This window comes from Petaurus breviceps, unplaced genomic scaffold (assembly GCF_028583685.1).
Source record: "Petaurus breviceps papuanus isolate PSGF00001 unplaced genomic scaffold, PetGlider_PUasm1.0 140, whole genome shotgun sequence".
NCBI classification, from domain to species: Eukaryota; Metazoa; Chordata; class Mammalia; order Diprotodontia; family Petauridae; genus Petaurus; species Petaurus breviceps.
In genome coordinates this window covers 48,968,093-48,991,170 of record NW_027185698.1, presented here as the reverse complement: position 1 = coordinate 48,991,170, position 23,078 = coordinate 48,968,093, and the positions used below count along the sequence as shown (strand labels likewise).

The 23,078-nt window shown below is 38.0% G+C and overlaps 1 protein-coding gene and 1 pseudogene across 2 annotated transcripts in view; both read right to left on the bottom strand.

Annotated features, from left to right (window-relative positions):
* Positions 1–23,078, bottom strand: part of PTPRA (protein tyrosine phosphatase receptor type A) — a 185,026-nt gene that overhangs the window by 161,421 nt on the left and 527 nt on the right. Inside the window, exon 2 of one of the 2 annotated variants that reach the window (XM_069072293.1) lies at positions 15,145–15,204. The exons of the other annotated variant lie outside the window; for it this stretch is intronic. The gene's annotated coding sequence lies outside the window, so the exon portion shown is untranslated. The remainder of the gene's footprint in view (positions 1–15,144; positions 15,205–23,078) is intronic. 2 annotated transcript variants of the gene reach the window in all.
* On the bottom strand, positions 7–22,795 carry LOC138149306 (keratin, type I cytoskeletal 23-like; annotated as a pseudogene).

Here is a 23,078-nt window from a genome sequence, read left to right as displayed (position 1 = left end):
TTGAGAGCAGTGCCGTGGAGGAGAGCTGAGGCAGGACAACATAAGCCCTCCCCTGAAAATAAGCCCTCTGGTGTTTTTCTTTCCAAAAAAATTAGTAAGACAGTGTCTTATTATCGGGGAAACACGGTAGTAGAAACCTTTACGGGTTTCCACTCTCAGACTTCTAAATCACAATGACCTGCAAAAGGATGACTTTTCAGTTCACAATGCCCTGTGTCATGGCTTGATCTTTGGAGCTTTTGACTGATTTGGACTCTTCTGTTTTCCCTTTGCCCTCACTCTCCAGGAGAAGGAAGTAACTAACAATTTCATTCTCAAGATGAGTCTTGATACCCAGAAAGATCCTATACTTGTGACGCTCCAAGTCAGCAACTACATCTTCTCCACCTTTTAGTGGGAGGCTCCTCTATTGTATATCCTAGGAATCTGAAAGAAGTAGCAGCTTTAACTACTTTCCAGAGAATATTTTTTTCCTGTGTCAGGTCTGAAGGCCAATCTCTAAGAGTGCATCTCAGCTCCTCACAGCAATGTGCATGACTGCTATATAAAAAAAAAGTTGGATTGTAATTATAATGTCCAAACTTGGCATGAGAAGAGAAAATTAACATCTCTCCTCTGTAAAGACTATGGGTGTGAAATAATGTATATACTATTAGATTTGGTTGATGTTTTGGTTGGTTTTGATCAACTTCTTTTCTTTCTTTTTTTATTCTTTGTTACAAGGGATGATGGTTCACTGGGCAGAATATACGGAGGGGTACAGGTTCAGATTGCTCTTTGTACCAGGTATCTAAGTCTCACTGGGTCTTCTTAATTATAAACTCATATCCCTATCTCATGCCCTCTAGGACCTTGCTGAGCTCTCCTGAGGTTGACTTAACTTGCCTATTAATTTTGATATCATCTGACATGTTACTTGCTCATTTCTTCTTTGTGGTGTTTCTTCATAAGGAAAAGCTCCTTCCTCATGCCTTCCATCTCCATTTCCAAGTCAGATATGACAACTTGCAAACCTATCCAGGGTCTTTCAAAGTACTTCCACTTCAGTATTCACCTCTTTCTTGATGGACAGTTCATTTTCAAACTTGAGAGTAAAGCGTATATCATTATATCTACATATTATCACCATGTAGTAGGATCTTAACACTGGCAAGTTGGCACCCAAAATCTGTAATTACAGGTTGCTGGAATTTTGTCCATCTTGAGAGTAACCTTACTTCTTATCAGGCTCCCTCTTCTTGTGCCTTTCCATGATGTAACTTTTGAGTTTTATATCAGATGTACCCAGAGACTGTATATTCTCTAGGTAAGAAGCCAAGTAGTCATTCAGATTCTGTAGGGTCTGCTTCCCATTCATGCCAATTAGGAACCTGCCTCCATGATTTCCACCAAAGCCTCCAGATCCTCCAACTCCAGGGGTCAAGCAGAATAACCTGGTGGAGGAAACAGAAACTCTGACACCTCTAGCACTTCCATGTTCTATTTATTTTCTTAAGGAAGTCTAAGAACACATTAAATGTTTTTGATTGCCATAACACACAATTGACATATACTGCAAGGCCTCTATATTCTCCAATTTGGAAGTATCTTCTGCTCCTATTGTTTCAATTATCATCTCTGCACATCTCCCAAATCTATGAATCCAGTCCTAAACTTTCTCTTGAATTCTAGTCCCACATCACCAATGGCTTTCTGACCCCAAACTCCTCCACCCCAGCCAAGAACCTCAAAGTCAACATGTACAAAATAGAATTATCTTCCTCCCTAAGCAGTTCTCCTCCAAATTTCCTCATTAATCTTCCATCTAAAGCTGAAAGAGAGCCCAGAAGTTATTTGCTCCATTCCTCTTGTTTTTACAAATGAGGAAATTTGGGGCAGCTAGGTGGTACAGTGAATAGAGCACCAGCCCTGGAGTCAGGAGGACCTGAGTTCAAATCCGATCTCAGACACTTAACACTTAACTCGCCATTTGATCTTGGGCAAGTCACTTAACCCCAATTGCCCTCCAAAAAAAAGAAAAAAAAAAAACAAATGAGGAAATTTTAGTCCAGAAAGGTTTGGTGATTTCCCAAAATTACACAAGTAGTAAGTGTAAGAGGCAGGATTTCATCACAGACCCTCAATCCAAGAACCAATGCTCTTTTCACTGCACCATGCTGAGTCCCCCAGTTACCTAGGTCCAAAACAATAGAATCATGCTTTGATTTCTCCTTCTTCTCTTATTCCCATAGGCAATCGGTCTAACCAATTTTACATCCACATTGTCTCTTGCCTATTTTTGTCAGAGCTCTTTGTGTATTATAAAATTGTTCCAATTTACCATTCCAGCCTTATCAGACAATATTCTCCTCATGCCCTTCATCCTGCAACCAAACTAGACTTCTGATTGTTCCCTGAAGTTGTCTTATGGCCTCTTTATTTGCACAAGACTGGAAGAGACTTTCCCCCAGATAGATGCCTGCAGACATCATTTTCATCTTCCAAGGGCCAGCACAGGTACCATCTCTTCTATGAAGCCTTTCCTAAGTGCCCAAGTGGAAGCGATCTCTCCCTTCTTGATTTCATTCCATCTGTATGACCTTTCTTGTATTTCTAATGGCGTATTGTACATCTCAAACTAATGTTCCATAAACATAGTGGTATAGGGGTAAATATTTAACAGCCAGCTCTTTGAAAGTGTAAGACACATAAGTTTAGTCAAAGGATATAAACAGGCAATTTTCAGAGAAAGAAATTAAAGATATCTATAAGCACATGAAGAAATGCTCGAAATCACTATTGATTAGAGAAATGCAAATCAAAACAACTCTGAGTTATTACTACATCTCACCAGTCAGATTGGCTAAGATGACAGAACAGGAAAATGACAAATGCTGGAGAGGATGTGGGCAAATTGGAACACTAATGCATTGCTGGTGGAGTTGTGAACTGATCCAGCCTTTCTGGAGAGCAATCTGGAATTATGCCCAAAGGGCTGTAAATACTTTCATATCCTTTGACCCAGCAATACCACTCCTGGGGTTATATGCCAAAGAGATCATTGAAGTGGGAGGAAGACCCATATGTACAAAAATGTTTATAGCAGCTCTTTTTGTGGTGGCAAAGAATTGGAAATTAAGGGGGTGCCCATCAACTGGGGAATGGCTGAACAAGTTGTGGTATATGCATGTTATGGAATAGTATTGTGCTATAAGAAATAAGGAGCAGTCGGTCTTCATATTTACCTAGAGAGGCTTATACAAACTGATGCTGAGTGAGAAGAGTAGAACCAGGAGAAATTTGTACACAATTACAAACACAACGTATGTGTGATGATCAACTTTGATAGACTGACTGGACTCTTCTCAGCAATGCAGTGATATAAGTCAATCCCAAAAGATTCATGATGGAGAGAAATGTGTGCATCCAGGGAAAGAACTAGAAAGAACTGAGTTTATATCCAGATGGAAGCAAAATACCCGATCTTTTTCCTTTTCTTATTTGGTTTTATGTCCTCTTTATCATTTTTCATTCCATCTGATACAATCCGTTTTTATAACCTGACTAATGTATAATGTGAAAGTATTTACAGATCCTATACTTGACCATATGCTGCCATGGGGGGGAGAGGAGAGAGGGGGACAAAATGTGAAACTCAAGGAATTGTGGAATTAAATCCTGTAAACTAAAAGGAAACAAATTAATTAAAATTTAAAAAATTATATGAAGAAAAAAAAAGACACATAAGTTTAATTTGCATTATCAACATTTTCTCTATCACTTTAAGTTTAGACAATAAATCAATTTTTTTAAAAAGGCAATCCAACGGACTCTCTTCCTCCAGTTAAACTTTGAACCTGGCTCATTGAACCACTATACTGTCTGTTCCAGATATACATTGTGTTGGATCCAACCAAATACATGCTGAAATCTGGGTAATAGACATTCTTTATCCATTTGGTCTTTCCTGTGTGAATGTACAGCTTTGAATCATTACAGATCTCTTCCTGAAGATTCTATAATGTTATGGGACTTGATCATCAGTAAACTAGAGCATCTGGAGGACCTCAACATCCACAGTGAATTCCTCTTTGACCTAGACTCTACACTAGGTCTCTTCCAACACAGTTGGGAATATCTTTGTCAAGACAGCAGCTCAAAAAAAAAAAAGTCTGCATCTCCCTTGTTAATGCCTCACCTGATGTTTATTATCAGAATCACTGAACATTGTTATTTCTGTTGCTACATATGCCAAATAATCTTGAATGATACTGATGTACAGATGAGAGATCTTATTGTAAAAGAGAATGCTTAATTATGAGATGGTAAAGATGTGGTCCATTATTAAATATCACTTGTGAAAGCTTCCTTTCTCCTTACTAATATCCTTATGGAACCCTCAGTTTGTGTACAGATGACTGATTAAGATTTTGTATAGTTGGGTAAGTAGGCATAAAGCTCTGTTACTGATATTGTTACTTTTTTCAGTATTAATAATTTTTTTGCAACTTTGGTATCTTCCCCTCCCATTAGACATCTTACAGATCAGTCTATCAATGCCTTCACAATTATATCATCTCTAGTCCAGACTTCCTCTATATATACTTGGTCCAATTAAGCTACTTTTCTATCTTTGGTATCTTTAGTTCTATCTCAACCTCCTTTGGGTTGTTTTTATGTCCTACACTGGGATGTTAAGGTCCAAAATATGGTGCTTCCACTATCTCAATCAAGAAAAGTTTAAGACAGTTTTTTGGGAAAAAAAAATTCTATTTTTCTGTTGTCAAAACAAAATATATCAATGTTTAGGCCAGTCATATAAAATCCATATTAATAAATACCACAGTGAATTACAAATATCTAACCTAGTACTTTTCAAAAGATACTATACTCTCAACTGTCTGCTGCCTAACAACTCAAGTCTACATGTAGTGAAATATATCAGGAGATACATACCAAACAAGCTAAAGCCTTCCCCATATAACTATCACATTTAAGGTTAATTAAGTTGTGAAAATATTCTTTTAGATGCAAGTAACAAGAATTTAGAATGCCTAAGAAATGAAGAGTCAGTGATGGTAACAGAGCAGTTATAATGTTTTGCCAATGGTGTATCAAATTTCAACAAATCTATTCTTTTATTTCAATTATTCATTGCATCCTTTTTTACTTCCCATCTTCATCACTTTTCTTTAAAACTAAAACCCAAAACAACCAATCCTAACCATTGGGCTTAAAAGACTGGAGGGGAAAAACATTGTCTTACCTAAGGGAAATATATGATATATTATCTGAAATCCATTTGTTTCACAAAATAAATTCATTTGTAATTTACATTACAAAGGAACTCTCCTTCTCTACTCAATACTTTAAAATGCTGAATTCCTTTGGGATATTTATACCGATTCCTTTTTTTAAAAACTGATTTATACAAAACTTTAAAAGAAAACATATACTACATAAAACACTTCTAATAATTCTAACAGGACTTTTTGACCCTACACGAACAGCTATTGCCACTGGTCATTTATTCAAATACAAGTACTATTGCTTTTGTATTTGTATACCCAGTGCCTAGACTCATGCATAGTAAGTACTTAATAAATGTTTTGGTGATTGACAAATAGTAGAAGTATGACTATTTGCTTACATATTCACCCATGGTGCAAATACAATTGCCTACCTAATACAATCACATCATAACTTTCAAATAAAAACATACAGGAAGTGTTAAAGGTCATATTAACCTTTCATCACTAGCCCTCTTTTCCTTTTATTCTAGTGCCTAATGGTGCAGTAGAAATGTTAGATGCCTAATGATGGGGTAGATTGGTAAGAGCAGGCTCTAACACATCCTGTTACAATCAGTCAACAAGCATTTTATTAAGTGTCTACAATGTGCCAGATATTGTGCTAAAACTAGAAAGGCTTTAAACATGTTCTGTGTATCAGTCCCCCAAAGACCAGCACAGCTGAATTCAGGGATTTTCATAACCAGAACATTAGCCATCAACTGATGTTATATTTTTTCTCTTTCACTGACCAATCTATGAGGGTACTTACTAAATTTGATTATTTTGAATTGGGGGAATACCTATACCAACAAAATCAGTATTGAAGTGTTGAACATATTTTTAACCTAGTATTAAGTCTCAAAATCCATAAAAAGTCAAACTTGTTCAAACTTGCATTTTTATTTTTAAAAACTTTCCCTACACCAGCCTCTGCTAATATATTTAGCATTTCAAAAAAAAAAAAGATAGATTTCTCCTTCAAATTTTCATTTAATAAGTAGGTTTTCCACACTATTATTTTTGGGCTTACAATACCACAGTTAAGCAAATGAAACAACAAATTTCATTTTAAATAATAGCAAACCTCCTGGAAAACTCTTGCCCAAAAGAGCATTTGGAAAGATACATCATGTTGTACATGGAAAAATTGTTCAAGTGTATCTAAGGGCCTTTCCAAAGCAAAAGTGAACTTCAAAATTCTTTGCCAACAACTTCGCACACAGGCCAAACGGCACCATTTCCCTTTTCTTATTCACATTCCTCCTCAAACCTGTTTTAAGAAATATAATTGGATCCAAAAAATGCAGAAACATACCAGTATCTATCTGTCCAATGCTATCAACTACTGTCCTAGTTAAGGTACTGGAATTCATATTTAATCAAAGTAAAAGGAGGGAGCACAAATAATTTCTTATACTTTGCCTATTCTTAAAGAGTGCCTCCTAGATGATCATAAATAATCAGATTTTTACCTAAGGCAGAATTTTCCACCAATAACCATGTAATAAAGTGAAAAGTTTCTAAAATGTTAAGTGGCTAAAAGGAAACAGCATGAGGTGTCTGATTTATTCTTAGCATAAAATGAGAAGACATAAAAATCTGAAACAGTAATTTAATTCAACCAAGGATATATTAAGTGCTTACTAAGTACCAAGTACTCTCCTAGAACAGGAAAACAGAAACAAAAGAGATAGTTCTAGTCCTCAAAGGTCAAATTCTACTAAATAATGTAAATGCAAGGTGATATTACTATTCATTCTCTTTCTTTCTCTCTTTCTTATCTTTATCCTAGAGGCTGAGTCTTCTGTAGCAGTGAGAGGTTAAATGATTTGCCCGTGGTTATACAGCTATTTATTATGTCAAATAAGATCTGATCCCAGGTCTTCCGGTTTCCAAGTCCAGGCCACTCAATATCATTATTATTATTCTTTTTAAACTGACGTGAAATCAGCATGGCCAAGTAGAAAAAACACTACCCCCTTCGAGTCAAGAGGCCTATCTTTGGGTCTTCCAACATATCACGTCACTAAATCTCATTGTGCTCTTATATAAAAGGAGGTGCCCAGTCTGCATAATCTCCAAAACCCCACCCAGTCCTTCATAAAATGATGGGCTGCTCTAACTGTTCCCTAGATTTTGTTCACTGGCTCCTCTTTTTCTTCCAGACCTCTCAATGTGAAGGAGGACTCCCCAAAGGTCTGTGTTCCATGCTCTCCTCTTCTCTTTATTTTCTCCCTTGAGGAGCTCATTCATAACCTCTATGCAGATGGCCCCAAATGTATCTCCAAACCCAACTCTTATGAGCTCTAAACTAGGATTCCTAGCTGCCTACTGCACGTTTCCACTTGAATGTCCTACTGGCTCCTTAATCTCTGACTAAAAGAGAATGCATTTTCTTCAAAAAATTTCTACATGATTAAAAAAAGTCATCACCTTTCTTACCAACTCCCTTATTTGTATTAACATCACCATTATTCTCCCAGCTTTGACACCATCCTCTACCGTCTCTCACCAGCCACATTTAATCAGTCCCTAAATTCTGTTAATTCTCTCTCTACATCTAGTCCATTAGTACTCTTTACCATGCCCCCTCTTACAACCCTATTGCAGGTCCACTTTACTGATGAACTAGACTACTGCATCTAGCCTCTAGCCAGTGTCAATCTAATTCCATCTTTGCATTTGAAAAGAACAGACACTACCAGGGCAGCCACAGCTGTCCTGGTCTTGTAAGGCCATGAAAGAATTCATGTTTTGGAACCAATTCCCATGCCCTTAATAATTATTTCTCCCTCTGGAAGGATGCTTTTGACAACAAAGTGTGCTGCTGGCATGCATCCTCTTCACTATGAGCTATTTATAGTATTTTGTGAATTCCTTTATCAGTTAACATTTGAGAGTTAATTAGTAGTATATGATTTTAGCAATTTTACTATACCTGTTTTGCTAGAATGTAAGCACCATGAAGGCAATAACTATGTCATGGTGGACAAAGTAATGGATTTAGAGTCAGAAACACCTGACTTTAAATCCTGCCTCAGAAATAAGTACTAGCTGTGTAATCCTAAGCAAGGCATTTAACTTACCTCTGTCTCAGTTTCCTAATCTGTAAAATAGCAATAATAATATTACCTACTTCAAAGAGTTATTATAAGGCTCTAATGAGATAATATAAGTAAAGAAATCTGAAAATGTTAAAACATTATGTTAGCTATTATTATTACTATTACTGTTATTTTCTAAGTGCTTTACACAAAGCGGGCATTTAGTAAATCATTCTTAAATTAATGTTAACTCTGTGAGATAATATAGTATCCCTGTTTTTACAAAAGGTGGAACTGAGGTACAAAAGAGGTAAATTAACTTGCTCAAAGGCACTTGGCCAGTTAAGTCCATTACACTTTCCACCTCCACACAGTGCTGCCTACCTATTCATAAAATTCACAACAGTCAAGATTGGGCATTTTTCTATTAAATGCTCAATTCTCCTAACAGTAACATTTCCCATGAGATTTCTATAGCTATTTTTGGTTAAGTTTTCCTTTCCTATGTACTTGTAATAATTTCTTGTCACAATAAGTAGCCACAATAAACATGTCCCACTCATCAACTTGCCTTGCTTAAGCCACAGGTATATATAATCTTAATTTAACTAATACATGGACATAAGACAAAACTGTTTTTGTTTCCACATATAAATATGCTATTAGGTTGCTTATAGTTTTTTGTCTCAATTACACATCTAGCTTTAGTGTTTTCAAATAATCTTTTTTTGCTACCCAAGTAATAAGGGCTACAATCAGATGCTACTAAAGTATTCCATCAGTTTTTTCTATTTGAAGTTATTTATTGATGATTGTTGCTCGGATGATAAAATGTTACTTAAAAAAAATTTATTAATTGCTCAGCCCTCAAGTTACTTCATCTGTCTCACTTTCCTCTACAGTTGGCTGGAAGTGACTGACTGGAACAATGTTTACTAACTGATTTTGAGACAAGTCTCAGGGAAGTTACTAGATAAATACAAAGTAGTATTATCACTGCATACTACAAGAAGAAAATCTTAGGAAAATTACACAATTTTCTTATTTATTGAGAAATTCCTGTGTACAAGACCCAATCACTATAAATAATACACTATTGAAGGACCTGTGAATTGGTTCAACCATTCTGGACAACAATTTGTTATCATGACAAGAAGGAGACTAATATGTCCATATCCTTTGACACAAAGATCCCCACAAAGCTGACTACTAAAATATGTTCCCCAAAGTTCCATATATACCAAAATAATCAAAGCAACACTTTTTATAGTAGCAAAGAACTGAAAATAAAATAAATGTCCTTCAACTGGGGAATGGCCAAACAAACTGTTGTACGTGAATATAATGGCATTCACCATAAGGAAATGGTAAAAATGAAAAATACAGAGAAGTAGAAGACATAAAAACTGATGCCAAGGAAGCAGAATCAGGAAAGAAACATATACAATGCCTACAATGTAAATGGAAAGAACAGGAAAATGAAACGGAACACTGGCTAATTATAATAATTAAGCTTGGCTCCAAAGAAGAGAAGAGAAAATGTGTTTCCCCCTCCCTCCTCTGCAAAGGCTGGAGCACTACAGTACAGAAGATAGTCAAACTCAGCAGACAAGCTGATTAGTTTTACTGAAATTTTCTTCTTTATTTGTAATAAGGTGTAGCTCCCTAGAAGAGAGAAGGGGGAGATTTATTTTGAAAAAAATGAAAGTGATGTGTACAAACAAAATCAATGCAGCAAAAATTGGAAGGGAAATAATTAACTGAAAAAAATCTTCACTGAAAGTTTCTCTGGTAAAGGTCTCATTTACATGTTATATTGATATAATTGATCCAAAAATAAGAGCCATTCTCCAACTGATAAACGACCAAAGGATATTAGCCAGCAATTCTCAAAGAAAGACATCTAAGTTATCAACATCCATATGGAAAAAATGCTCTGATTCACTAATAATTATGAGAAGTCCAAATTAACATACTCGGAGGTTCTACCTCATACCCATCAGACTGGCAAAGTTGACAAAAAAGGAAAATGACAAATATAGGAGGAAACAGGGATATTAATGCATTGTTGGTGTAAAATGGTACAGTCATTCTAGAAAGTAATTTGGAAAAAAAAAGTCTCCAAAAGACACTGAGCTATGAATATCCTTTGACCTAGAAATACTACTACTAGGCTAATACCTCCAAAGAAATCAAAGAAAAACAACATATGCACAAAAATAATTATAGCAGCTCTTTTTGTGATGGTAAAGAACTGAAAACTGAGGGGGTGGCCATAAATTGGGGAATGACTAAACAAATTATGGTTTATGGGTATAATAGAATAGTATTGTGCTGTAAGAGATGATGGGGGAGTGGTTAGAGAAACTGGAAAACTTCTATGAACTGATGGAGAATAAAATGAGCAAAATCAAGAGAACAATTTATGCATAACAATACTGTAAAGATAAATAACTCTGAAAGACTTAAGAAATCTTATCAATGCAATGACCAAGACTGATTCTAGAATTGTGATTATTAACTATGCTTCATATAGCTCACAATCTTCTTCTCCAAACTTACTGTCCCTATAACATGTTTATGTTCCTATAACTACCTGAACCTCCCAGTTACTCAATCTTACTCAGCTCCTACAACCTCCACCTCTACAATCTCTGTTACAAAAAGGGATGGCCACGCCCTGGATCTTGCCAGTACTTTCAAGGGTTCTACTTCCACCATCAACAATTCTGAAACCTCCTCTAAAGCCTCTAACTCTTCGACTCCTTGGTACTTTCTCAGGCTATCACTCCTGCTCTGACTTTCCTTTTCTACCCTGGCAATCTTGTTAACTACGGTAGTTCAACATTACCCTCTGCTCTTGAATCCTTCCCTCCCTTATCCTATCCCTGCCCAAGCCTGGCCAAATCCCAAACCCTCTGCCTCCTCTGCTCCTACTCATAAGCTGCTTAACAAAGCAAGATGAAGACACAACAGGATGGACTGGGTCCCCTACAAATTTGTTATCTAATCTCAACGGGACTCTACCTTCAGGAAAACACTGTAGTTCTCCTAAATTGATTTTCTATCTCTTTACTCACAGTAGCTGCTCCAAACCTCTTCAACAACAGTGTGGCACAGCAGGAAAAGTGCAGGATTTAGAGTTGTAAAGCTGGCTTTGAATCCTAGCTCTGCCACTGCTACCTGTATAAACTCGAACAAGATATTTAACCCCTTTGGGCCCCAGGTTCCTCATATACAAAATGAGCAAGTTGGACTAGATGGTATCCAAAATCCCTTCTGTTTCTACATCCATCTGTCATTCATTCTAGCATTCCTTCTCCTGAGTTTCCCATTCTATTCTCCAACCCACCCCCTCAGCTAAAAACCTCACCTCCTGCTTTGCTGAGAAAACAGAGGCTTTCTTTTCCCCCTTCTATACATCACACAATCTTCTGGCATTCATTATTACCTATTTTCTCCTCCTTTATTCCAATCAGTCTGATGAGGCAGCTTCTTTCCTCAACAAAGTCAACCTTGCTACAGAGACTGTTAATCCTATCCCCTTCCATCTTCTCTAGCTGATATTCCCTCAATCATTCATCCCCTCTCAAATTTTCAAACTCTCCCTTTCCAAAAAATTCATTCCTTGCTATCTGCAAAGACACTTAAGTCCCTCCCATCCTTTAAAAAATCATTACTGGAGCTATCTTCTCCCCACCTCCCCCACACTCCTTCCCTCTCCCACCAAGGATTCACTGTCTTCCACAAACTCCCAGAAAAAGCGATCAACTCTTATTTCCAATACCTTCTCTCCTCTCATTATTTCTTAAGCCTTTATAATCTGGCCTCTGGTTCAAGTGAAATTGCCTTCTCCAAAGTAATCAATGACTACTTAATTGCCAGATATTTTGTTTTTTTCTCTTCTTCCTTCTTGACCTTTACATCATTTGATTCCATTGTCTCTTTCATGACACTGTTTTTTTGGCTATCTATTTGACCACTCCTCAGTCTCCTTTACTGAATCATCATCCATACTGCACCTCTTAACCACATATCTCAAGACTATGTGCTGGGCCCCTTTCTCTTCTCCCTCTCTTTCATTTGGTTATCCCATCATCTCCCATGGATTTAATTATGATCTTTATGTGGATGACTCACAGATTGACATATCCCATCTAAGCTTTTCTCCAGACCTCCAATTCCATATCATCAACTAGATGTGGATGCTATTAAACAATGTTAGACATTTCAAACTAGACGTCTTATAGACACCTCAAATTCAACATGTTCAAAACAATCAATATTTTTCCAAACCCACCCTTCTTTCAAACTTTTCTATTTCTGTTGAGGGTACCATCATTCTGCCAAGCAATACAGGCTCACAATCATGGGGCCATCATTGACTCATCATCACTCCACACATCCAAAAAGATGCAAAATCTTGTTGTTTCTACTTTCACAACATCTATTGCTTTGGACCCCTTCTCACTATTCATACAGCCACCATAGCAGTTTAGACTCTCATCATCTCTTGCCTGGACTATTGCAATAACATCATCATCATTGTTCTGCCTGTCTCAAGTCTCTTTTCCCCCTACCCCACCAATCAATCCTCCACATCTGCCAAAGTGATTTTCCCAAAGCATGGGTCTAACCATGTTAGTTCCCGACTCACTAAATTCCTAAGGCTCTCTATTACCTCCAAGATAGGGATTCTTTATCCTCTTTTGCATCATTGTGCCCTTTGGTAGTCTGGTGAAATCTATGGACCCTTTCTCAGAATAATATTTGTTGCCCATAATCATAATTTAAGAAAATGTCAACTTTTAGGAGTTAGTGAAAATAAAGATACAACTTTTTCCCCAAGTCTACAGAGCCCCTGAAATCTATGAATGAACCTGAGGAGTCTGTGGACCTTAGTTAAGAATCCTTGCCCTAGAACCTAGCAAAAATTAACTCTTCTTTTTGGCATTTAAAGTTTTTCACAACTTGGCCCTAACTTACCTTTCCCGCCTTATTACTAGTCTCCCTGTCAGTCTCCCTATGATCCAGTCAAACTGACTCCTCATATATAGCAATCCATTTCCCATTTCCATGCCTTTGCATTGGCTGCTTCCCATGCCTATGATATATCTCTATTCAACTTTACCACTTGAAATCCACGACTCAGTTCAAGTCCTTTTTACAAGCTTTTCCTAATGTCCAGGGTGCTCACCAAAAAAATCCACTTTCTATCTATTTTGTAGCCAAATACATAGTCTTCCCCAACAAAATGTAAACTTTCTGAAGGTAGGGCACTATCTACACTATCTCACTTTTGTCCCTATTGCCAAGTACAGTTTCTGGTCCATAATGAGTGTTTAACAAAAAACTTTTGGATGCCTATGTGGGAATTGGTTTTGCTTGGCTATGCACATATGTTACGAAGCTTTTACTTTTGGGGGAGGGGGGCAGAACTGAGAGAGATAGAGGGAAGGAGGAAAAGAAAGGGAGAGAGAGAAAATTAGAAGAGAAAGGGGGAGAGGAGAAGAGAGAGAGAAAATGCACTAAGGATAGGGTCTCCTTCACTAAAAAAAAAAATAAAGAAAAGAGCATCATTGAATCAATTTAACACACAAAAGAGAACAGAAGGAAGGCCAGAAGGAATCACAGACAAGCAAGACAGCTTTAAAAGTTACATGATGAATTTATCATATACTTAAAAAGAAAGGCAAGCTGTACATAATAGAGATTCACTGTTTCATGTGCAAACCCCCTTTCTAGTTCTATGGCTATATGGAAATATTCATTTTAGTTGGTGTTTGTTAAGGTCAAAAAAAGGAATTAAAATAAAGGCTTGCTAAGTAATTCATTTTGCTGAACTGTTCTTTTCTTCTCTTATTACACTTTGTACAAGGGTTAGCTCACTGAGTAGGAGAAAAGGACAGAAGGAGGAGGCACTATAGCCATGGGCTTGGGTAGAAATAAAATCAATAGAGGTATAGTAGGGAGCAAAGAAAAGGTAGACAGATAGGAAATGCTAACCTTTGCCTTTCTTTGTGTCTCTGCTCCTCCATCCCCAAAGCTATAAGGGCCGGCATAAGGAACAACAAAGAGGATAAAAGGAGCAATGAGGGGGACTCTTTAATATGACTTTAATGTACCTATTTCTAAGGTCTGTCTTCCATGGCAGATAAGAGTTTTATTTTGTAATAAATCAAGTCACATGTGTAAGCTTCTTTAGGACTGAGACCAGTTTCATTTTTTTAATCCAAAGCACCTAGCACAGTGTCTTACTCACAGTAGGTGCTTAATAAATGTTTACTGAATTACTGAAATACAGTGAAATACTAAGCCTCAGGGGGACAGTAATAGAGAAAGATTTAAGTTTCAGACCTTGCTTAGAGTACACAGATCCCTTATCCTGGGATTTTATCAGTAAATAATCATTTAAGAGAATGCCTGAAAAATGCAAGCCTCCATTTGTTATAGGAGGCAGTGTGGTATAATGGAAAGAGTAGTAGATTTAAAGTCTAAAAACCTCAGTTCAAATGCCTAGACCTACTAGTTACTATTTGTGTGAACTTGAGCAAATTATTTAACTTCTGTGGACCTCAGTCTACTCATCTATAAAATGAGGTAGTTGGACCAGATGCTTCCTAAGAGCCCTTCCCACCCCAAATCCTAGGATCCCATCAGGAGGAGGCTCAGACAAAAGGGCAAAGATTCCTAACAGTATTCATTATGGATGAGAGAGATTTAGAAAACTAGTATATCCCCCTGAGCAGCAAATATTAGGAAAAGGAGCATGATAAATTGGAGAGAACACTGGATTTAGAATCCAAACATCTGGATTCAAGCCTCACCTCTGACTTGCTGTGAAGCTGAGGGCAAGTCACTCAACATCTCTGGGCCTGTTTCTCCATCTGTAAAATAAGGATAATATGTAGTACTTGTACTACCTATCTCATAATACTGTTTTGTGAGGAAACCATTTTGTAAACTATAGAGAGAGAGGTGCACAAATGTGAGTTGTAAATATAATTAGCATTAATTCAGCTACCCAGATTGTGCTGGAACTTTAATTTCCAAATAAGCAGAACTTCTGATAAAATTCCCGACTTGCCTTGTTAAATGCTGCCTCTAGCTTAAACCATGTGGGCAATTAGTTCTCTGGACCAGATTTTGACTTACAGGGAAAAATTGGCTAGAAAAAAAGAAATGAAAGGAGCCTTGGGAGAAAGTGACTATGTCATCATAGAGCTTGTGATTGATAAGCTCAGATGTATACCCTTTACCTTAGAAAAGCATATTAAAAAAAAAAATCAAAGAAATTATTGGTTCAAGAGCCCATTCATTACTTGAGGTTCTCAAAGAAAAACTGGCTCAAAAGGGATGAGATGCTGCAAGAGTAAAATTTTGGCAATCAAATTATAAATAATATTGAGTAAGAAGGGGGAGTAGTGGCGATGCAGCTACAGAGTCCTCCCATGCACTCCTATTTTAAAAGGGTATTTATAAAATATGTAAGCAAAGGCACATGACCCAGGAAGAATAAAAAGGGTTATGAGCCAATAAAAATGTTGTCAAAAAAAGTTTAAGTCTAGAGTGAACTGAGGATTGGGAAAAATATTTAGGAAAAGAAATAGGATTTTAGTTATGTTTAGGGTGAGAACAAAGAATAAACATACCCACTGTGTGAAATAGGTGGTGCAATGGGAAAAAATGACATGATACTCAGCTACCACCAAGGAGTTCTTCTCAAACACAAACATACATGGTTAAAAGGGAATTGAAGCCCAAGCTGGATGATCAAAAAAAAAATAAAGTACCTAAACCTAATTCAAGTGTGCACAACCTTAAACAACTAAAAAAATTTTAAAGTATAAATGCTTTTAATGAATTGCTTGTGGTCACCTGTTAAGGAGTATCAGTAGACCAGGAAACGTTATATGTGAGGACGGACAATAGCCTACTTTTCTAAAAAGGGAAAGTAGACTCCAGAAACCTCAAATCAATGTTAATGTTAATACCTAAGCAGAAATCTGGAACAAGTTTATACCCAGATACTTTGTAAGTAGTGACTTAAGAAAGTGGCTTCATGAAGAACATATCATACCAAACTAACTTTGTTTCTTTTTAGACAGTTACTAAAACTCATGAATTTGAAAGACCTGGACTTTTGTGAATCATCACACAAAATCTGTCATGACATTCTTCTGAATGAGAAGTGAAAACATGAGCTGAATAATACAGTAAATTCATGACTAGTTGAAGAATTATTACCCAAAGAGTAGTGAATAATACATTGATTTCTATCCTGCAGGGATGGTCTACCAAGTCAGACTCAGAAAAAAAAGGTCTCAATAAGCTGGAATTCAATTCAATAAACATAAGCAGTTCCTATGGACAAGGCATTGCACTAGCACTGGGGCCACAGAAAAAAATATATTTTAAAAAGCCCCTCATCCTCAAGGAGTTTATATCCTCCTGGGGCACACAACACATAGAACAGACAAATGAATACAAGATAACCTAATGTAATAGCGAGCACTGACAACCAGCAAAGGTCAGAGAAGGACTATGGTAGAAGGAGGCACCTGAGCTGAGTCTCAGAGCACATTCCAGGCCCAGAAGTCAGCCTGTGCTAAAGCATGGAAGTGACAATGCTAAATATAGAGAACAGCTGGTATAGTTCAGTTTGGCAGAAACATAGAGTACAGGAAGAAGATTAATATCAGATAAGTCTAGAAACAGCCTGGAGATCAAATGTGAAGGTCTTTAAATGCCAAATTGAGGGTTGTATAGTTTATCCTAAAGGCAAGAGGGAGCCACTGATGATTCTTGAGCAGAGGTGTACCATGGTCAGACCTATGCTTTAGGAAGATTATTTGGCAGCTGTGTCAACAATGGATTGGAGAAGGAAAAGACTAGAAGCAAGCAAGGAGATTAATTAAAAGATTGATGTAATAATACCTGAACTAGGGGGGTAGTCACATGACAGTGTAGAAAGGGATATATAAATACACCTAGATACAGTTATAGATAGATATATGTTTGAGATATTATAGAGGTAGAAGTGTTAAATCTTGGCAAATGATTATGAGGGGTAAGAAGCAATAATCAAGGGTAACTGCAAAGTTAAAAGCTTGGGTGATTCCAAAAATGGTGGTGCCTTACAGAGAAGTAGGGAAGTTTTCTAAAACAGGCTCATTTAAGGCTTGCAGGAAATCAGGTTTACAACTTTTGAGTTATCCTTTTCTGTTCCTTCTTCCCTCCAAAATCAGTTACCGTATTCTGTTTTGATAATTAGCATGAGTTCTATCTTTGGACAAGCAAAGTTTGGGATTTTTAATGGGACATCTACTGATATTAGATTAGAGTTTAGAGGAGAGATCAGGGGCTAGATATATAGATTTGGAAATCATCTATGTAGAGATCATTGAAGGAAGCCATAGGAACCAAAGAAAACACCAGGAGAGAGGGTATAGAAAGAGAAAAAAGAGGGCACAGGATTGAGCCTTATGAGATACCCACAGTTAAAAAGCAGGCAATAGATTGAGGTATTTTCAGTCAAGAAAGAACAGTTAATTCAATCTAGCAAGATAAAATTTAATATAAATATATGTAAAGTCCCATCCTTAGGTTTTAAAAATCAACTCTGAATACAGGATGGTAGAGGCATGGCTTACACAGATGTTCATTTTTTAAAAGCATAGTGGTTTTAGTTGGCATTCAACTCAATCATTAGTCAACAGTGAGATGCTATCAATAAGCAATTAAGAACAGCTAATGTTACCTGAAGCTGCATTAATAGAACTAAACTGATCAAGGGAACTGATCAAAGGAAACAATAGTTCTAACTTAGTCCACCTTAGTCAGGTCTGAAGTACTGAATCTGATTCCGGTCATTACATTTTAAGATGAACATTAACAAGCTACAGTATGTTCAAAGGAAGGTCATCCAGAATTTTTTTTTTTGGCCTTTTGGAGGACAATTAGGGTTAAGTAATTTGCCCAAGGTTACACGGCTAGTTTGGGGGGGGGGGGGGGGGGGTGTTAAGTGTCTGAGACAGAAACCGAACTCAGGTCCTCCTGACTCCAGGGTGGTGCTTTACTCACTGCGCCACCTAGCCACCCCTGGCCACCCAGAATTTTAAAGGATGTAGAAACCATTCGATGAGAAAAGATAAAAGAAACTGCTTAGTCTGGAGAAAGTTTGAGATATATATACATATACAGAGAGAGAGAGAGAGAGAGAGAGAGAGAGAGAGAGAGAGAGAGAGAAGAGCTGTCTCTAAATATCTAAAGAGATATCGTGGGAGAGGAAGCATATCACAGTGAATAAAGATCTAGCCTCTCTATCCAAGAAGACCTGTGTTCAAGTCTCACCTCAGACATGTACTAGCTATGTGACCCTGAACAAGTCACTTAACATCTCAATGCTCTAGGCTACGGATTAGAAAACTAAGGCCTAAGACTCAAAATTCAAGTAAACCTGAAACCTGTTTCTGTAGAAGTTCACAAAATTTATTTTAAAATGTAAAAACCATTCTTAACTGCAGGAGCATGCAAAAATAGGCAACTACCTACCCTCCTGCTCTAAGGAACTGTCTATCAATGACAGAAAAGAAATCAAAGTCCCTATCCCATAGAAAAAGAATTAGACTTACTCTGCTTAGCACCAACAGACAATTCAATTCAAACAGTTATTAAGTGTCTACTAAATACAAGACATAGGATACAAATTTAAAAATAATCCCTGACCTCAAGGAATTTACAATATTATACAAAGGAATTAAAACATGAATTCATATAAAAACAATGAAGTTTAATGAAGTAGAGAGCATTAAGGAGGAGTAGGGTAAGAAAAGGCTTAAAGTAAAAGTTAGTAGTAAATATATAAGCCTTAGCAAGATAATGAAGGTGTGAATTGAGCACAAGGGACAGGAAGGAGAAAGAATAGAAAGTTTGAGAATAGCCTAGTTTGGCTGAAGTATAAAGTGAATGATATAAAGTGATATGAAATTAGTTTGGAAAAGTAAATGAAAGTCACCTGGTAGTGAGCCTTAAAAGCCAAATTAAGAAGTTTGCATTCTAACTTAGAGGCAACAGGAAACCACCAAAAGTTTTGGGGCAAGGGAATGATATGTTCAGATGAGAACTTTAGGAAGATTACTTTGGCAACTATGTAGAAAACAAATTGAAGAGAGGAAGAGAATTGAAAGTAAAAAGTATAATTAAGATGTCATAATAGTTCTAGAGAGGTAATAAGGGCCTATATTTTGTTGGGTGGCCAAGCACCTGGAGAGGAGATAAATGCTATGAAGGCCTTGGCAACTGATTAAAACAATTGCATGAAAAATAAGAGAAGAGTCAAATATGATTTCTGGTATAGGATCTTGAGTGACTGTGTAAGGATTGTAGTGTCCTCAATAGAAATAGGAAAGTTAGGAGGAGGATCAGGTTTAGGATGGAAGATAATGAGATATATTTTGGAAGTGATGAGCTTGAGATGCTGATGAGATATCCAGCTAACTATGCAAAACTGATATTCGGGAGAAAGATTCAGGCTTGATTTGATATTTGAGAATCCTCTACCTAGAGATAGGCATTGAAACTATGGACTCAGCTGAGATCCCCGAAAGTATGTAGAAAGAAAAGAGAAAGATCCAAGCCCAAGCCTTGGGTAATACACATGCTTACAGCATGGATGGTGGATTATGATCCAGCAAAAGAGTCAGAAGAATGGTCGAAGGAGAACCAAAATAGAGCCATATCAAAGAAGTCAAGAGAAGACAGGGTATCCAAGAGAAGATGGTCAATAGTGCTACAAGCAGCAGAAAAATCAAAGAGAATGAAAAAGAAGAAAAGGCAAGGTCACCTTCCAACATTAAGAAATCTTGGATCCAATAATCTTGGAAAGAAAAGCTGTTAGTAGACTGATGACAGCATCAGAAGTCAAACTGAAAGTAAAAGAAATTTCTTAACAACAGAAACCTTCAATTTGGTCTTTTTATCACCAGTGCCTTTCACATAATGGGTATTTAATAGATGCTAACTGCAAAGGAGTTGAAATATGTGGATGGTGAGGAAGCAGAGATACTGAGTGACAGCAGATAACTTACTTTTTTTTGGGGGCCTTTTGGAGGGCAATTGGGGTTAAGTAACTTGCCCAAGGTTACACAGCTAGTTTTTTTTTGTGTGGGTGTCAAGTGTCTGAGGCCAGAACTCGGGTCCTCCTGACTCTGGGGCCAGCACTTTTTTTTCACTGAGCCACCTACCTGTCTCCCCCCCCCCCCATAACTTTCTTTCTAGTGGCTGCTGACAATGAAAGGGATAAGAGTTGACGGACAATGAAGATGATAGGGGAAAATAAAGATGAAAAAGAATTAACAATGAAGCAAGCTCCTGGAGAGCATAGATTAAAGATACCAGCTGAGGGACTTGACCTTGTCAAGAAAGGCCACATCTTCATCAGAGACTGGAGAAAAGAAAAAGAGAATGGGTGAGGTGGAGGATATGGAGAAGAGGTCACTCATAACAGATGATCATGATTTTTCTCAATACCTTAGGAGATAAGATCATCTCCTAGGGATGAAGAGGGAACCTGGAGGGAACCTGAGGAGAGAAAAGGTTTAGAATAGGCACTTAGAAAACTGATAAAGTAGCAAATGAGGAACAAGTTTTGATTAGGTAATATATAGTGCACACAGTCAGTCAGGTAGCAGATGGTAGTAGATTGGGGAGTGGAAAAAGTTGACAGGAAAATGATCTAGGTTGATAACTGGCAGGGTTGGATGGGATTAGGACAAGAGACCAAGAAATTCAGGATAGAAGTCAGTATATAATTTAACTGATTAACAATAGAGTTAAAGCAATAAAGGAAGTGAAGTCAGAACATGAGTGAAAGATTCTGAGAATAGGGAGGAGTGGAGGGCCTTTCTAGAGGTCATGATGAAGTCAAAGAAGTGTGAGTGAGTACCAGAGTGAGAAAGGGAGAAATTTAAGGACAATTCGTTATCATCAGAGAGAAGTTATTTCAAAGTTTTAGATCTTAAATACAGGTGATGATGAGATCTAAGATATGACCACCACTTTGGCTGAGATACAGTGAAGATATGCTAAGGGAACTGAAGACTTTGATAAGGGGGGAAACCAGGGTATTCAAAGGGACACATTGCTAATGCTACCAATAGCTGGCATTATGTAGCACTTTAAAAATGGCAGAGTGCTTTATAGAATGTTGAAAAAAAAACAGTGCAGTTTAATCACCCTACCTACACATAAGGACATCCTAAATATATCATCTCAACATGTATGCTAAAGCTATGATAAAAAACAACCACCATTTTTGTGATTAAGAGTTTACATTATTCTGCAGAACAAGGATTAAAATGGAGATGTTACAGGCGTGTAGATTTCAGCTCATCATAGGAACTTCCCAACCAAAGTGACCTAACAACAGGTGAAGTCACTAGAGCAGAAGTGAGATGAACAATGGCCAGAGGATGGTCTTATAAAGGGAATTTCTGTATCAAGTAGGAGATTAGGATCTCTATGGTTAGCATCTATTAAAACGAAAATTTTGAGTTCAGAATCTCAGATCAGGAAGGATCAACTCCCACCGCGGGATGCTTACTTAGAAACAAATGAAAATTAAATGACTTCTAAATAAAGATGAACAAAAAGAGACCTGGTCTACGTTCTCAAGTGTTTGGCTCTTTCCCCACCAAACCCTATACAGTGGGTTTCACAGTAGGGTTCACAGAACTCCTATTTGAAAGATGTTGCTTCTGGCTAATAGTCTTACAGTTTAGTAAGGAAAAAGAACTGGAAGCAACTTAGCGAGAAAAAGCAGGAAGAATTTAAAGTAGTAGTTACAATGATCACTACAAAGTTCTAATCCACCTACCCCAGAAACATCATTTGTTTTTTTTCCTCAAATTGTCTTTCTTTTCTCAAATTTGCTTTCTTCAAAGAAGGAAACTTGGCTTTCTTCTCTTCCTTCAACAGTCCAGTTAGGAAATCCTCCTACTATAACCTAGTTTCACCTTTCAGAGAGAACACTCAAGCAGGCAAGTCAGCTAGGAAGTGACACTGCCCTAAGACAATCTTCCAAAGGAGACACCAGAGTTTTCCCCAAGAAAGGGCCCCGGGTTTGTCCTCTTCGCCTATTTGCGCACAACTTAAAACAGAGACAAAATGGTTGAGGCTCTCGCTGAAGTAAGCCGATTGTTTTTTCGCAGAAAAGAGAATGGTCTGGGCTTCGGGGCCCTTTTTCCCCCCAAGCGCCAAGCTCAGCACAGTTCGCAACTCTTTCCCTGCCTACACAGAGGCTCCCTCCCATTCCGGCTTTGGATGATGACGGATCATTTCCCCCGGCACAAGCTCACTCCCAGCTCGGGGAAAAGAAGCCCTGCCAAAAGGGTCCGGGCATTTCACCGCTGGGCTCCCCAGGGGGAAGCCGGCAGGGCAGGGGAGGCTGGCCCGGCCCGGCCTCGGGGAGACAGGGCTCCGGGACGCGAGTCTCACCCGCGGGCTTCCCGGGCGCAGGGACCGGGCTTCACCCGCGGCTGGCGTGGGGGTGGGGTGGGAGCTGGGAGGATGGAGAGAGGGCGGCTCTTCCCACTTCCTCAGGGATCCAGCTGCTGCAGCCCCCGCCCAGGCACCGATGTGATCACACAATCCATCGGAGGATCCCAAATCCAGCGGAGCCTCAGGGGAAACGTCCCCGGGCTCCGGGTTGGGCCTTCCTGGCCCGCACTCTCACCCCAGCAGGGGTCTTCAGGGGGAGGGG